The sequence below is a fragment of the Sus scrofa genome, chromosome 13 (assembly GCF_000003025.6).
Source record: "Sus scrofa isolate TJ Tabasco breed Duroc chromosome 13, Sscrofa11.1, whole genome shotgun sequence".
NCBI lineage: Eukaryota > Metazoa > Chordata > Mammalia > Artiodactyla > Suidae > Sus > Sus scrofa.
The window spans coordinates 140,990,369-141,008,553 of NC_010455.5; the positions used below are offsets into that span (position 1 = coordinate 140,990,369).

At 43.4% G+C, this 18,185-nt stretch overlaps 1 long non-coding RNA gene across 1 annotated transcript in view; it reads left to right on the plus strand.

The window, feature by feature from the left end:
- Positions 1 to 13,568, plus strand: part of B4GALT4 — a 34,376-nt gene extending 20,808 nt beyond the window's left edge. The window contains exons 5-7 of the long non-coding RNA XR_001300547.2: positions 5,662 to 5,784; positions 7,924 to 8,028; positions 12,655 to 13,568. This is a non-coding gene — a long non-coding RNA (beta-1,4-galactosyltransferase 4). The remainder of the gene's footprint in view (positions 1 to 5,661; positions 5,785 to 7,923; positions 8,029 to 12,654) is intronic.

Here is an 18,185-nt window from a genome sequence, read left to right on the forward strand (position 1 = left end):
GAATTCCCAGGCCAGGGGTCAGATCAGAGCTGCAGTCATGACCTAAGCTTCAACTGTGGCAATTCCAGGTCCTTAACCTACTGTGCTGGGCTGGGGATTGAACCCACATCCCAGTATTCCCAAGTTGCTGCTGAACCTTTTCTTATCAGGAAAACATCCTACCACAGCCTTGGCAGGGGATCACAAAGACAAAGCGGGGAGAAAACAGGAGAGGGAAGATAATGCAGGCCTTGCAAACAGTGGCCAGCCTCAGCTGAGTGCCTGCCTGGTGGAACTTTTGTAAGTGCTTCCACACTGGGTAGAACTCAAGTAACTTATCTGAATATCCCTGCCTTTGATCTCTAGGAGGCAATAAGAGTGTGCCCCCAGGTCAGCTTTCAGGTCTCTTTTGTGAGACTGTGCATTCTCTTTCCAGACTGTGGCATCTTTCCAGAGTTGAGAGGGAGACTGGGGAGGGGCCCATCCATAGAGGAGTCTGCTCGGGAGCCAGGACACCCAGGGCAAATTCCTTTCTCCCAAAGCCACTGTGGGAAGAGCTCAGCACCATCACTTCTGTTTTCATTCCCCGCCCCTCTGCCCCCAGGAAAGGCATAGCTGCTTTTCAGCCTTATTTTATATCAGCTCCTATATGAGAACAACTGAGGGGAAATAGCCAAGAAAATTCTTCACAGGTGAAACCGTATGTTCATTTCTCTGTGTACACACTTACCTGTCGGCTTCCTCCAAGCCCTGCCCTTCATGTGTGCTCACACCTGGGGTGCTTACTGTGCTCAGGGATGTGAGACCAGTTTGAATAAGGCCCGTGAACGTGTCCTCCCTAAAGCGCTCCCTGTTACAGGCTGGTGTGGGGAGACAGGCAACTACCACAGAGCTGGATCACTTTTGTACTTCACTTTTGCACATTCATCTATAAGCACTTGGTAATAACAGGGAGAGTAGAGGAGAAAGGCAGAGGGAGAGAGAGAACAGCAAACTATGAAGTAATACGGGAGATTCCACCCGTGACTCGCAAGTGCGCATGAGAGGCAAACCATGGATCTCTTGATGCCTGCCTCGGTCTTTGTTTCCAAGTTGCTCTGACTGTGGGTTTCGCACTTTGGAATGTTTAAGCAATTTCCATGAGAAACCCTGACTGCAGGTGATTTTTGCCTTGGGTACAGACCTTAAACTCAATCTGTGTCAAGTATGGGATTTAAACACATTTCTGGAATAAGCTACAGTGGGTGAGTGCAGTGTGTCTTTAAGAAACACCCAAGGAAAGGCTGAATGCTGTTGCACCTTTAAGCCTTCATCTTGTGGAGTCAGTGGGAGCTTCCCAGCAGGGTTCCAAGACACGGAAGCAAGAGAGAGATGGCACAGGTTTGGGAGAAAGGCGGGAAGTTCATTGGTGCTGGAGAATGAAAGTCTTGGGTGGTGGAGGGAAGAGAGGCAAGAGATAAAGTAGGCAGGGGCCAGATGATGCAGGCCCTGTTCAGTCTGGAAGGAGTGTGGCGTTCCTGTGGAAGGAATTAGGGAGCTGCTGGCACATGGTTACGGCCAGAGAATGGCAGGGGGAAGGTCATTTTAGCTGGCCTCTAGTGTGTGGGATGGAGCAGGCAGTGGGGGAGAAGTTAAGGGTGATGCCCTTTCCTGCCTCCAGGCTACCAGGCAGTGGGGCCAGAGGGCAGGGAAAGGGTCTGGAAGAGGACCCCAGATTTTTTCCTTTGGGGAACTTAATCTTGAATCATTATCTGGAGGTTTTGCTTTCTGGTCTCTGAGCCATGTCTGCCTTGAAGAAAGCAGCATGTCATGCCTAGGTACCTCGGTATTTTCAGAAGCATGTCAACCATCTGCTTACTTATTGGTTCTGAGATGTTTCTACAACGCAGAATACCTGTGCTTCAGACCCTTGACATGGAGGATAACTTCCCACTGCCCAGTCTTTCCAAACATCTGTGGTGAGAAATTACCATTGCACAGAATTGGTTTTTTGTTTGTTTTTGGAGTGTTGATGCACAGGGTTGTTTTGTTTTTTCTTTTTCATCTTTTTAGGGCTGCACCTGTGGCATATGGAAGTTACCAGGCTAGGGGTTGAATCAGAGCCACAGCTGCCAGCCTATGCCACAGCAATACCAGATCCGAGCCGCATCTGCAACTTGCGCCACTGAGTGAGGCCAGGGATCGAACCCACGTCCTCATGGATACTAGTCGGGTTCGTTACTTCTGAGCCACAATGGGAAATCATACACAGGGTTGTTTTAAGGACAGGCTTTTTGTTGGGATTCCAGATTTTATTTTTATATTAAGCTGGACCGTAAGAAAATGAGTTCTTGGGCATTTCTGCTGGGAACCAATTTTGAGTAAAATTTTGGTGTGAGGATTATGGGTTTTATCAGATGCTACTCACTCTAAAAACAGCCCCTGTATGAATTTTGCTGTTTAAACTTGCTATTATAACTGGCCATGTGTTTCTTTTATAATTGGGTATCAGGAAGCATTTGTCTTCCTTGAGTAACTTGAAGTTTTCTTAATGTGAACCAGGTGATTGAATGTGTCTCCTCTTTTGTTCAGGATGCAGGAAGCTGGAAGCCAAATCCATGACCTTTTAGAAGCGGAAAAGAATCTTATTTGCATATCAGAGTTCTTTTTTGCTTTTGTTTTTGGCCATGCTCATGGCATATGGAAATTCCTGGGCCAGGGATCAGACTCTTGCCACAGCAATGACCCAAGCTACTGTAGTGACAATGCCAGATCCTTAATCCAATGCACCACAGGAGAACTGCATATCAGAGTTCTGTTTCCCATTCTAATCATCTGTCTCATTGACGTTTTCCTCTGGTCCTGGTTTATCATTTATATTTTTCTACTTTATTATATGTAGCATGTAAACTGCCTCCTCATCTTCTGTGGCCTGGGGGAAGTTTTCATGGCTAATGTAGGGGGTGTCTTTACTTCCTTTACTTCTTTCCTTTCCTCCTTTGAGCAAAATCCCTTTAGCTGCAGGCAGGTACAGTTGCAGGCAGCGAAGTGTCTGCCCTGTTGGTAACTGTGTGTCCCTGTGCCACAGAGCTTAAATCAGCACACTTCTCATTGTCACAACTGCCCCATGAGTATGAAGAGAAGTGCAAGAAAGGTTTTCACACACACACACACACACACACACACACACACACACGGAAGAAGTTAAAGCACCTTGCCCCAGTGGTCTCAGACTCAGAGGAAGAGAAATAAATGTTATTTATCCCACTGACTATGGGTCAGTGATAAAGATCTGTACCAGCCTGTGGCAGATTTTACTGTTGAGAATTCCTCTGGTACCTGCCTGCTTTCTACAAGGACTCTACTGTTATTTTATGACTACATTTCCTCCACCCTTGGGCCTTACAGCCCTTTAAAAATAAGGAAAATGGTTTCAGAACCAATCAAATATGTATGCTTTTCTAGATAAGAAAAATTAGAAGCAAAGATCAACAGACATGTAGACATTTGCCATCCTAGAGGCAACTGAGAAGCTGAGAGTTCTTTACCCTTTCTTTCCAACTGGTTTCCTCTGACACCTCCCACTGCAGCTAGACTGGTCTCCAGAAACTTCTTAGATAGCCTGCACTTTTCCATTTTCTACATTTTTTTTTTTCCTTCGGCCACACTTGTAGCATATGGAAGTTCCAGGGCCAGGGATGAAAAGAGCCCGAGCAACAGCAGTGACAACACTGAATCCTTAACCGCTAGGCCAATAGGGAACTCCATCTCCTCTCTACTTTTCTTCATGGAGTTCTAATCACCAGGAGACCCCCGTTTTTCTACCTGTCTGGATCCTCCAAGGCCCACCCAAGCTGATGTGCAGCATCTCCTTCCTCAGAACCCTGATAATGTTCACCTCTCTCGTTAGACCATAAACTGTATGAGGATGGGGCCCGCTGACATAGCGTTGAGCCAGCTATTTCGCACACAGTGATTGTTACTTAATAGAACACTACCAGAGCATCAGTGCTGGTTCCCTCCTGGTGACCCCTTGTTGGTGCTTGGCAGGTCATGCCTGGACAGTGGTTCTACTCGGTGTCCTGAGGAAGCTACTGCTCTTTATGTAGTTTAGGAATCCCTACCCGGCCAAGCAATCCAGTAACCAAGGCAACACATCACTGCAGTAGATGACTCGGTCAATAGTAGCTGCCTTCTGAGCACTTTGTTCCAGTTGTTTGTTTCAGGTTATTTTCCAGAGTTTTGGGTTGGGGTATATAAGTAAACCTAGTTCCATTACGTGTTAAACTGGGGCCACCCCATCTGTACTTGGAACATAGGAACAAACAGCTGAGCTGCAATTAGCTTTGGGGACCCCACCTGTTAGATGGCAATTGTCTACATGTTTATTGATCTTTTGGTTTTTCTTATCTGGAAAAGCAGAAATATTTAATTGGCCCTGGAGTTAATTAAAATTAGAACCGAAGTTAATTAAAATTAGAAATCCTCCCTATATTCACATCCTTTTGTTCGCTACTAAGTTATTGAGCAGGCTTCATTTGCATTTCTGAATTGTTAGTGTTCCATTCAGGGTTCTGTTGCTCCAGTTTGCTAATTCGTCCATCAGCACAGTGTGGGAGGTGCTCTTCTCATTCCTCTTTTTCTTATTGGTGTTCCCACGGCTCCACCCTTTGTACGCTTCGCTTTTCACTCACTGCATTGTTTTTGAGCAGTTTCTCCTACTCTCGTGCCTTCAGGTACCACCTCTTGACAGTTATTTCCAAAGCTATCCTTGTAGCCATGCCTCTTTATTGAACTTGGACCCTGTATCCTTTTTCCCACTGGCAGAAGTTCCAGGGGTATCTGAAATTCAGCTTAGCCAAACAGCAATTTATTGTTGTCATCCTAAAAATGTAATTATTATTTATATACCCTGTTTTTGTGAAAGGCAGAGTCATCTACCTCGATGCCCAAGCCAGAAACCTCAGGGTTATTGAGATATGTTGGGTTGTCCAGAAAACAGACTGAGATGGAGATTTGCATGCATGAAAGTGGAGAATTACATTCAAAGTATGTGCGGGAGCTGTCTCCCGCTCTCCACCCCACTCCTTAAAAAAAGTGAAAGTAAAAAGATAATAGAATTCCCTTGGTGGCATATCAGGTTAAGGATCTGGCATTGTCACTGCTAAGGCTTAGGCCACAGCTATGGTGTGGGTTTGATCCTTGGCCCTAATTTATGCATGCCAAGAGCGTGGCAAAAAAAAAAAAAAAAAAAAAAAAAAAAAAGACAATATATTCATTATGACACTCATTCATGCTGAACCTGGCTGCAGCCTCAGAATCCCACCTAACCTAGTGTGCTTGACAGCCATTGCTGTTCATTGGATTAGTACACGAGATGAAACCTGTCATGCAGATCTGATGTTTTAGAGCACAGTTACAGGTACCTCTGTAGACCTCTGCACAGAGTAATGGTAACAGGTGGATGGCACCTTGCTTAGTGTGCATTTGTGAGCCCTTGTGTAGACAGGACAGAAGGCCAGTCAGGGCAGGGCAGGAACATGGGAAGGTGAACATTAAGCAGGAGTGGCTGGGTGAAAGTGCTTGGTCTTCACAGTGTCCTAGAATGCCTGCCCTGCAATCTGAGACTTGTGAGGCCTCTGTGGAGAACAAAAGGTCTTTGTGCTAATGGTCTTACCTTTTCTCTTTCCTCTTTTGCTCCAGGTTACGGTACAGTGGATATTTTGGGGGTGTTACTGCCCTAAGCCGAGAGCAATTTTTCAAGGTGAATGGATTCTCTAACAACTACTGGGGATGGGGAGGCGAAGACGATGACCTCAGACTCAGGTGAACAACGGAGACAGGTCCCCTTCATGGGGCTCTGCTAGCAGTGGTTGTGTATGGTTCTTGTAGGTGCCAGTCTGGCAGGTCATAAGGCTCAGACTTGGGTTTCAAGGGTGGCAGGGGTCGGGGGAGGGCAGGGAAGCCCAAATTGCTCTTTGCCACTGGCAGTTTAAACATGATGGAAGGTGATCTAGTCCTGGCTCTGGGTATTTGGGGTCCAGAGCATTGATGGAGGTCTCTGTGGACTTGTCAGTAGGTATTACTGAGACAGGGTCTCACCAGGGAATGAAAAGTCCAGACTGCAGAATGTCTGCAAAGCTACAACCTGAGGGAAGTGGCAGAGGACCAGTTATGAACCGATGCTTTCTCTCAGACCCCAGGTGACCCTGGCAGTTCCCTATATGCAGAGCAAGCAGTGCCAGCAGCCTGTGAAGGGTTGCATGCCCCGAGGCAGACCAAGATGCCCTCACACACAAGCCAGCCCCGTATGCTGTGGGAGCAGCTGGTGGCCTGATTCCCAGGCCTGACTCTGAGCTGCTAGCACGACCCTTGGGTTCTCTTAGATTCTTTCTGCTCTGGAGGATTCAAAGGGAATATCCCTGGTCTCCTCTCTCAGCCCCCTTCCCTGAACTTGGGTTTTGTGGCCAGATAGTTCTAGAAATACATAATTATTCATGACCCTGGACCCAATATCTTTGGCTTGTAATAACGTCTTTCTATTGGGAGACCCACTTTGTTGCCTCTTAGAAAGGAAATTTCTCAGCTGGGGTTGTACATTCATAGATATGCAACTGCCAGAAATTTTCCATTGCTTCAGCCTAAAGATGCCAGGGCTCCATGCCAATCTTGTTTCTATGTGTAGGCTGAAAGTCTCTGGAATGTTTCTGGCAGGAGGGAGTGGAGCTCCCTGACCAAAGGTACATGGGAATGGCCATAATGATGGGCAGAAGTGCAGCCCAGCCCAGCCCAGCCTGTGTAGCTGAGGCTTATGAAGTGGATGAAGCGTGCCTGCTAGATTTTAGGGCAGGAGTAGCAAGGACTAGGGAATCCACAGTATCCGTCATCTTCCCCAGTTCTATTTTACTGCCCAAGTGGGATGGTTAGAATTTTGCACTGATGATAGATCTTCACTCTCTTCATTCCTCTTGCTCTTGGCTTCAAGGCAAAGGGGAGTCCCAAGTTTTGCTTTCATTTGATGAGAATATCATGGCCTCCAGAGTGGTTTTTGACTAATGCTATGGATAAACCAATGCATTTGAGCATAAAAGCTGGTTGGGAGGTCTTTACTTATTTACTCACCTATATAACAGGCACCACCCTCTTTGCATTTATATAGTACATTTCAGTTTGCACAGAACGTTTCATGTGGTGATCTTATTTGAGTCTGTTGGATCCACCCCAGAACACCATTGTCATTTTATGGTGGAAAAACTCAGACCTTGAATAATAAACCGACTTACCAAGATTGTCAGTAACGAAGTCTAGATTTGAACCTAGGTTTGTGGCCTTAAGTGATCACTACTTTCCTTGTTAATAGAAGGAAACGCTAAGTAAATTAGGAATCCTAAGAGGCTTGATTTTTCTTTTTTAAGATGTGTTTTCTCAGTTGTTTTTGGAAAATGACAAACTGTAAATTGACACATCTTCCTTGTATCGCAGTAGTAAATGTTAAATGTGATTCTTTTAGACTTACTGCCTGAGGTCCAACATAAGAAAACTGTTTTTTTTTTTTAATATAAAATAATCAAGATACTTGAGTATAATAATCAAGATATGTGAGTACGTGCAGATGTTTGTAAATTTTTGCAAAGATTCTTTTTTAAGTGCCTAGTGGTAGATAAATAGGATAGTTTTGTTTTGTTTTGCCTTTTTGGGGCCGTGCCCATGGCATATGGAGCTTCCCAGGCTAGGGGTCGAATTGGAGCTGTGGCTGCCAGCCTATGCCACAGCCACAGCATCAGATGCGAGCTGTGTCTTCGACCTACACCACAGCTCCTGGCAACATCAGATCCTTAACCCACTGAGCAAAGCCAGGGATTGAACCCACGTCCTCATGGATACTATTCAGGTTTGTTAACTGATGAGCCTTGATGGGAACTCCTAGATTTTTTTTTTTTTGAGAATCCTCTCTTATTTTTCCAGGGTTGAGCTTCATAGAATGAAAATAATCCGGCCACTACCTGAAGTGGGTAAATATACTATGATCTTTCACAAGAGAGACCAAGGCAACGAGGTGAATATAGAACGGTAAGTCCTAGATATGTGTGCCTGGCTGGCTATCTGTGTAGTCTCTTCTGTCAGTAGTACTATGACAGATTTGATCAGTTAAGTCAGTTCATTTTGTTCTAACCTTTTTTTTTTTTTTGGTCTTTTTTTTTTTTTTTTGTCTTTTTAGAGCCTCATCCAAGGCATATGGATGTTCCTAGGCTAGGGGTTGAATCAAAGCTGTAGCTGCTGGTCTACACCACAGCCACAGCAACACCAGATCCGAGCCTTGTCTATGACTTACACCACAGCTCACAGCAATGCTGGATCCTTAACCCACTGATCGAGGCCAGGGATCCGACCTATGTCCTCATGGATACTAGTCGGGTTCCTTAACCACTGAGCCATGATGGGAACTCCTAATTTTTTTTTTTAATGGCCACACCCACAATGTATGGAAGTTCCTGGGTCAGGGGATTGAATCCGAGCCACAGCAACCCAGATCCTTTAACCCCCTGCACTGGGCTGGGGATTGAACCTGCGCCTCTGCAGTGACCCAAGCCACTGCAGTTGAATTCTTAACCCACTGTGCCACATGGGAACTCCTTAAGGTAATTTTCAAACAGACCCCAAAGCAGAGGGAAGGTCTGTTGAATTTTCAGGTACATGTACCCCATACTCAGCTTCAACAGTTATCACTTCATGTCCTCTCTTCTTTCTCCCACTTTTTTTCTCCTCCCACAGTGGATCCTTTAGAAGCAAATCAGATATCATAGCATTTCATGTGTAAATACTTCAGTATGTATCCTTAAAATAAAAGAAGTCAAAAATAGAACTACATCATTTTTTATTAGATTCCATATATAAATGATATCATATGATATTTGTCTGACTTACTTCACTTAGTATGATAATCTCTAGATCCATTCATGTTGCTGCAGATGGCATCATTTTGTTCTTTTTTATGACTCGGTAATAATCAATTGTATATTGTGTACCGCATCTGTATCCATTTCTCTGTTGGTGAACATTTAGGTTGTTTCCAATGTCTCAGCTATTGTAAATCAAACTTAAGAGTTACCAAAGGGAAAACTGGAGGGGGCAGTGAGTGATAAATTGTTAGGATGGGATTAACAAATATACACTGCTACATAGAAAATAGATAACTAACAAGAACCTACTGTATAGCACAGGGAGGTCTACTTAATGTTCTGTAATAACCTATATGGGAAAAAGAATAGATTATATGTATAACTGATTCACTTTGCTATAAACTTGAAGCTAATAATACAACATTGTAAATCAACTATAGCACAATAAAATAAAAAAAAAAATAGAACTGCAATATCATTATCATTCCTAAAATAAAATTAACAGTACTTCTTTATTGTCATCAAATGTCCAGTTAATTTTTGGGAGTTCCTGTCATGGCACAGCAAAAATGAATCCAAATAGGAACCATGAGGTTGCAGGTTTGATCTCTGGCCTTGCTCAGTGGGTCAAGGATCTGGTGTTGCTGTGAGCTGTGGTGGAGGTCGCAGACGCGGCTGGGATCCTGCTTTGCTGTGGCTGTGATGTAGGCCAGCGGCTACAGCTCCAATTGGACCCCTAGCCTGGGAACTCCATATGCCATGGGTGCTGCCCTAAAAAGCAAAAAAAAAAGTCTAGTTAGTTTTCATATTTCCCTGATTTTCTCATAAATGCTTTAATTTTTTTTTCTTATGGTTGCACCCATGGCATATGGAAACTCCCAGGCCAGGATTGAATCTGAATCACAGCTGCAGCAATGCCAGATCCTTTAAGCCTCTGCACTGGGCCGGGGATTGAATCCATGCCTCCACTGCAACCCAAGCCACTGTAGTTGGGTTTGTACCCTAATATACCACAGCAGGAACTCCTCCTGCCCCAATTTTTTTTTTTTTTATTTTTTAAATTTTTTTGTCTTTTTGCCATTTCTAGGGCTGCTCCTGCGGCATATGGAGGTTCCCAGGCTAGGGGTCGAATCGGAGCTGTAGCCACCGGCCTACACCAGGGCCACAGCAACTCGGGATCCGAGCCGCATCTGCAATCTACACCACAGCTTACTGCAATGCCAGATCCTTAACCCACTGAGCAAGGCCAGGGATCGAACCCGCAACCTCACGGTTCCTAGTTGGATTTGTTAACCGCTGAGTCATGATGGGAACTCTCCCAATTTTTTTTTGACAGTTTATTCAGATAAGATTCTAGACAAGATCTACACATTGCTTTTGGATAATCTCGCTGAAATCTCATTCTATAGGTTCCCCCTCCTTCCTTTTTCTCCCTTTTAATTGATTTGTTGAACAAACCAGGTCATTTGTCTGATGGGATTTTCTACATTGTGGGTTTCGTGGTTGCACCCCTGTGCTATAACATAATTTGTGCCTCTGACCTGTGCATTTCCTTATAAACTGGCCTTCTATCTGGAGGCTTAAACAGATTCCAGTACTACGTTGGGGCAAGAACACTTCCCTGATAGTGCCAATTATCTCCTTTTGTATCCCAGCAAGAGGACATGATGGCTGACGTCAGGATGGATCTCTTATCGGCCTTGTCCAGGCATTGTGAGGGCCCCCATCAGTCTGTCACCCTTTGATTTTAGCAGCCATTGTTGATCATTGCCCATGTTGATTATTCGTTTAGGGATTGCGAAATTCTGATATTCTCTCACTCCTTCTGCATTTACTAGATAGATTTTTCTACAAAGAATAATGTGCCTTCTTCATCTTTTTGAGTACCTTGGGGTACAGTTCTTATCGAAAAGGCAGGATAAAGGGAAAGACTCATCATTGATTTATCATTTCAAAATGATGAGTTGGTATTTCTGACATCCTTCTGGATGTAGTTAATATTGTTTTTGATGCCCACATTGTTTTTGGCAAGTGGGTTCTTCTTCCAGCTGGCTCCTGATCCTGTGACTTCATAGTTTTGAGAGGTTTTTTCCCCCTGTGCTCTGGTGTGATGAGGTATTCTAGGGCTCAGCTTTTGCTTCTCCTGCCCCAAGAAATAATCCTTTCACCAAGGAATCCTGACAATTAAAGCAATTCCTTTGGGGGCTATGACTGAAAAAAAAAAGATATCTGCATTTCTTTGTTCTGTTTTTTTCTCTAAAGTTTGAAACAGTATTAAAGGACTTTTAGCCTTTTTGTTAGAGTCTGCATTTTAAAACAATGCTAAAAGACTCTTAGCCATTTTGTTAGAATCTACCACTTTAATAAGGCAGCTATTTCTATTTTCCATGTATCTTTTAAGTCTTTGTCCATAGGTGTGCAATTTTTTCTTTAAAGAAAATAATAAATAGATACAAAAGAATACTTTAAAACTGAATGAAGAATCTGAAGATTCTTGATCCCCTGAACCCTGGCGGTATTCCCTAGCCAATTTATGCCCATGATCTGTGTGGCCCTTCCTGATCCTGTATCTTCCCCCTACCCCAAAGGTAACACTTTGCTGCATTTTAATGCTAATTATAATTATTTCTGCTGTTTCTTGGTTTTCTTATCTTCCCGTGTGTTTTTATTCCTCCACAAAAGATTGTTGAGTAGTTTTGCACGTTTTTCAATGTTATGTGAGATCATGCCGTATTATTGTCCTCTGACTTTATTGAGCTCAGCTTTGTTTCTGGTCTCCATCCACGTTGTTATTGTAACTGAAATGCATGCCTTTCACTGCTCAGATCTTAGAGACCAATTCAGCTTACCACTTGCTCTTGCCTACATCCCCAGGCTCTGGCCACACAATTGCTTTCTCTTCTTCAAACTCGTTCTACTCCTTGGCATGTCTCTGTGTCCTGCACAGGATGGTCTCTTTTCCTGGGTGTCCTTTCCCTCACCACTTCTGCTGTGAATTTCTTCTCTTTTAAGCTTCAGTTGCATTTATCTTCTTCTTTTTTTTTTTTTTTTTTCTGTATTTTTTGCCATTTCTTGGGCTGCTCTCACGGCATATGGAGGTTCCCAGGCTAGGGGTCTAATCGGAGCTTAGCTGCCAGCCTACACCACAGCCACAGCAACGCAGGATCCAAGCCGCGTCTGCGACCTACACCACAGCTCACGGCAACGCCGGATCCTTAACCCACTGAGCAAGGGCAGGGATCAAACCCGCAACCTCATGGTTCCTAGTCGGATTTGTTAACCACTGTGCCACTACGGGAACTCCGAATTTATCTTCTTTACGACCCCTCCCCTGTCCCTCATGAAGTCAGGTGCCGCTTCATTCAGCCTCCTCTGTATACAGTCTAATTTTCTTTGGACTCTTATGAAAGCTCTATACCCTCCTTGCCTGCAGACACAAAGTTCTTCCAGCAACATTGGAGGATTCATAGATTCCTGGAAGCTTATCCAAGGACCCATCAGCAGTGGATGACATGTATCATCTACGTCCCTCTGTCCTATAGACTGGGGGCCCCCTGTGTGTAGGAGTCTTCTCATCATTGGTCCTCAAGGTCTTACGTGGGGTCTGATATGTGAACACGTGGATGTCATTGGTGTCTGTTACCTTAGATGGGGAAAATAAACTTCTCATGCCGTAGCAAACCTAGCAAGTGCAATAATTAACAAAGATGCTTTTGCCAAACTTTGTGGTGAGGCAAAAAGTGGTGGAAATGGATGTCAAATTCTTATCATTCACGATTGTTCTCTTTATCTTTAGGATGAAGCTCTTACATCAAGTGTCACGTGTCTGGAGAACAGATGGGTTGACCAGTTGTGATTATAAATTACTCTCTGTGGATTACAATCCTTTATATATCAATATCACAGTGGATTTCTTGTCTAGTCCATGACTCTGGATCTTTTGGTGACATTTGGAGGAACTGAATATTTGATTGCAATAATTTTGACCTAGAGATTCCCCTGGTAGCACACATTAAGAACTTGTTGCAGCCAATCATTGAGCTGAATTCTCCTTTTTTGGTGTTTTCTTAGCAGAGCTCCTGGTGATGTGGAGTGTAAAACAATTGTAACAAGACAGCTTTCTTAGTTGTTTTGATCATGAAGGTTAAATATTGTAATGTAGATACTTGAAGGACTAGGTGTCAAAGGACTACACAAAAGATCTCATGAAGGCTACATACATATTTTCTGATATATTAAAAAGGCCATGGGAGGTAAGATTGCTAAATGTCCCGGAGAACCAGAATTATTCTCATCCAAGGGAGACAGAGATGAAGATGTGTTTCTCTTACTTATTTATCCTGTATGGCCATCTGTGAAGAGGTGGGTCCCCGGTGAGAAGGCAGCCAAGGAAGAGGAGACAAAAGGTGAAGAATCAAGGTGCAGTGAACTTGGCACTGAAGAGGTGGCAGAAGGACTGTGTCAGATGGAGAGCTGCTGTGGTGCTGCTGCTGCTGCGGCTGTGCTGCTGCTGCGGCTGTCACTCTGCAGTGGTGTCACCTGCCCAGATGAGCCTTCTGGTAACAACCTAGCAGAGAACACGTTACCTACTCATTTTTAGAGCATTTTTGTAAAATGATTTTGTACGTGTAGGATATGAAATAGTTGTTTACAAATTACATATTAACAATAATACCTACAAAGTACCTCTGTAGTAAAATATGAAAAAGCTTTGGTTTTTCAGTCTTGTTTTTTCCTATTGTTTGAAGCCTCCAGATGTGTTCATGTCAGTATCCACAAGCCTGCTGCTTAAGAACAGAACAGGTGAGACTAAGCCTTCTTCATCCCTCCCCTCTGTCCGCATCCTTCTGTTGCTCCATCCTGTTCTCTTCACAGCCACCTTGTGAGCCAGCTTCAGGCCTACAGCAGGCGCCTCTGCATCTCACTTCGTGTTTTCGTTGTCTGCATCCTCCTGTGCTTGCTCATGGCCAGTAAAGGGCACAGCAAGGCTGCCTCAGGGGCACAGCTGGTTGATGAGAGGCAAGGAAGGGGTGGGGCCCAGAGCTGGGGAGGTCTTTCATTTGGAAGGAAGGTGGGGCCAAAGCATTGATTTAGGAGAGAAGCTACAGTTACTCCTGAGCTTCCTGAGAGAGGGGCCAGGACATGGGAGGATAATCTAAGGGAGGTAGTAGGAGGTGGTTACTGGGTCAGAACAGATATGAGAATACTTTGCATAAGAGAAAGGATACAAATAATGTGGTTGCGGACATCCTTGAGCAAGTATTATGCAACCATGCCCTAAGTTGCTCAATCCATCATTATTATATAACACTTAAACTTTAACATGAATGAGGCCCAGCCAATTACTGTAAATAATATCCTCCCCAGACAGGGAGGGGGAAGGAATAGGATTTGGGGTTTCCAGAGAAGATAGCAGTCACCACCCATGTGGGGAAGGAGAATTTGCAAGGAAAATACACTTTATGGACACGACAGGTTTACCTACGGCTGGCCTGGCTTACCTTTAACCCAGTAGGGACAGGTAAAAGCTGCGTATTTTTTTAATTCAGAAAAGAAAGAATAATGGTTTTCCTATTTCCACCCCCCCCCCCACTCTTGTCTCTCTTTTGCAGAAGCTTCCTCTAGTTTTCCATCCTAATTTTAACAATTGAAGTATAGGAGTTCCCGTTGTGGCGCAGAGGAAACAAATTCGACTAGGAACCATGAGGTTGCAGGTTCGATCCCTGACCTCGCTCAGTGGGTTAAGGATCTGGCATTTCTGTGAGCTGTGGTGCAGGTTGCAGACATGGCTTGGATATGGTGTTGCTATGGTTCTGGCTTAGGCTGGCAGCTACAGCTCTGATTAGACCCCTAGCCTGGGAACCTCCACATGTTGGGTACAGCCCTAAAAGCAGAAAAAGACAAAAAAATTAAAAAAATAAAATTGAAGTAAAGATTATTTACAATATTGTGTTAGTTTCAAGTATACAGCATAGCAATTCAGGATTTTTTGCAGATTATATTTATTACAGGTTTTTACAAGACGCTAGGTATAATGCCCTGTGTTATACAGTAAATCCTTGTTGCTTATTTGTTTTATGTATTTTGCATCTGGTAACCATCTCAATTTTCTTTAATTTTTTATTTTTTGCTTTTTAGGGCTGCACCTGCAGCATATGAAGTTCCCAGGCTAGGGGTCGAATTGGAGCTATAGCTGCTGACCTATGCCACAGCCACAGCAACGAGGCATCTGAGCTGAGTGCGACCTATGCCAGAGCTCATGGCAACGCTAGATCTGAGCTGCATCTGCAACCTACACTGCAGCTCATGACAACATCAGATCCTTAACCCACTGAGCAAGGCCAGGGAATGAACCTGCATCCTCATAGATACTAGTCAGATTAATTTCCTCTGTGCAACATCAAGAACTCCACCAGTTTTCTTAATTAGAAGCATATACAGACTAAAATATTGTAATTGCCAACAGCCTATGCTAGGCGCCTCCAGTTTGGAGGCTGTGTGTTCCTGGTCATGGTTGAGGAAAGTAAAGGAAGAAAAATAGTGTGTGCAAGGAATCTGAGGATCCATGCTGAAAACAATTTCTCATTCAATGGAAACAAAATACAGTTTTTACCACATGGAAACTACCTTTGTGTTTTCACCTATTAACAAGGCATCTGCATATTTTTTATAATGTTCAAAACCACTGCACTAGGCCTATTGATATTCAGGTAATTCTTTCAAACAAGATAATGTACAAATCATTTGAATGACTCACTATGAAACTTCTTGAGGTGGAAGATAGTATTTTGAGACCTTTATTTTCCTGCTGTGCCACTGTACCTGCACCAGGATTCAAAGCCACTGGCGGGAGATGTGTGGCTGCGACCTTGCTCTTTTGGGCAGTTTGGCCTCAAAGGAATGAACCAAGCTTCCCCCATTTCCTGCCCTGTGTATTTTTTAATTGTCAACTGCCACAAAGAGGCCAAGCTTTTTTGTTCATTTGTTTTTTCTGCCGTGCCACAGTATATGGAAATTCCTGGGCCAGGGATCGAACCCATGCCATAGCTGTGACACCAGATCTTTAACCTAATGAGCCATTAGGGACCTCCCAGAGACTAAGCTTTTAGAGATTTGTAGATAATGCCTACTACACTTGCTAAGGAGTATATGAGGGCAATCTCTTTGGACACCACAAATACTTAATGTGAAGAGTGAGCCACTTTAAAATTTTTTATTGATTTTTTTCTCACTTGTACTACTAGTCAATTTTATAGTGCTTTATGGGTTATGACATTCTTACGCACACTTTATTTGTCCTGCTGGTCACTTTATTGATCCTGTTGACTCAAGATAAGTGGGGTGGAAGAGGAAATGGAGGTTCCATTACACCATATTGCCTCCATCTGGATTTCTCTCTTTAAGGAAGTTTTCCCATCGCCACATCCCTATCCGAGCTCCTAGAGAACTGTGGCATATTCTGGACTCAAAAGTACATTCCATTCTGGTTTCTGAACTTTTTTCCAGACTTGCTCCCTGTTTGTTTTGTTTTGTTTTGTCTTTTTAGGGCCGTATTCACGGCATATGGTGGTTCCCAGGCTAGGGGTTGAATTGGAGCTGCAGATGCTGGTCTACACCACAGCCACAGCAATGCAGGGTCCAAGCCACGTCTGCGACCTATAACACAGCTCATGGCAATGCCGGATCCTTAACCCACTGATCGAGGCCAAGGATTGAACCTGCGTCCTCATGGATACTAGTAGGGTTTGTTAACTGCTGAGCTATGACAGGAACTCCTCCCTCCCTGGTTTTTCTGCTCTTTTCCCTCTCACTTCCACTCAAGCCCCTAGGGGGTTTCCTGGGGGTCCTAACTGCCCTGTGAATGGACTCTTAGGAGAGATGAAAGACATTTTCTCCCAGACTCAAAACCTGCACTCTCCCCAAGTTCTGTGTATACATATGGTCTCTGTCTAAAGCCATGAATATGTCCCACAAAATGGAGCATATTCAGGAACATTTCATAATTTCTTTTCACTAATGATATTACAAAATTTTCTTCATGTCTGTTCCTTAGTACTTCAGATATTTAAGCTATTGCTGTCTTCATTGGGTTTTTTTTTAGTTGTATATAGTTTTTTATTTTACCACTCTAATATTGTTTATTTCATTACTCCTCAAATCCACCAACTCTCAGAATCCAGACTTCTCTCTTTTTATACTTGTAGAAGAAAGCTGATATTATTTTGGTGCCTAACGTGTACAATTGGCTATGTTAGGTAATTATAAGCTTTGTCCTATCTAATTGCATCTTACAAACTCCTGGGCAGTTTTATCTCTTTTTTTATTATTAATATATAGTTGATTTACTACTTTGTGCCAATTTCTGCTGTATATCAAAGTGATTCAGATATATATATATATATATATATATATATATATATATATATATATATATAACATGTGTGTACACACACACACACACACACACACACACACACACACACATCTATATATAAACTTCCATCTTGGTCTCTCCCAGGAGACTGGATATAGTTAGTTCCCTGTGCTATACAGTAGGACCTTATTGCTTATCCATTCTAAATGTGATAGTTTGCGTCTACTAACCCCAAACTCGCAGTCCATCTCATTCTCTCCCCCAGCCCACCACTCTGTGGTGAGTCTCTGTCTGTGAGTCTGTTTCTGTTTTGTAGATAGGTTCTTTTGTGCCATATTTTAGATTCTACATATAAGTGATATCATATGGTATTTGTCTTTCTCTTTCTGACTTACTTGACTTAGTATGAGAATCTAGTTGCCTCTGTGTTGCCGTTAATGGCATTACTTTGTTCTTTTTATGGCTATGTAGTATTCCATTGTATGTATGTACCACATCTTAATTGATTCGTCTGTCAATGGGCATCTAGGTTGTTTCTGTGTCTTGGCTATTGTGAATAGTGCTGCTATGAACATAGGGGTGCATATATCCTTTTGAATTACAGTTTTGTCCTAATATATGCCTGGGAATGGGATTGCTATATCATATGGTAGTTCTACATTTAGTTTTCTAAGGAACTCTATACTATTTTCCATAGTGGTTGTACTAATTTACATTCCCACCAACAATGTAGGAGGGTTCCATTTTTTCCATGCTCTCTCCAGCATTTGTTATTTGCAGATTTATTAATGATGCTAACTTCACTAGTTTTAAGTACACCAAAGACCACCTTAAACCTGCTGAGAGGGCCTGGTGGGTCTCAAAGATATTCACAGAGGAGGGAGTACCCCAGGGAGCATACCCATACAGGTAAGTCTTCATTGTTCCACTGACAACCGCTGAAGTAGAAAATT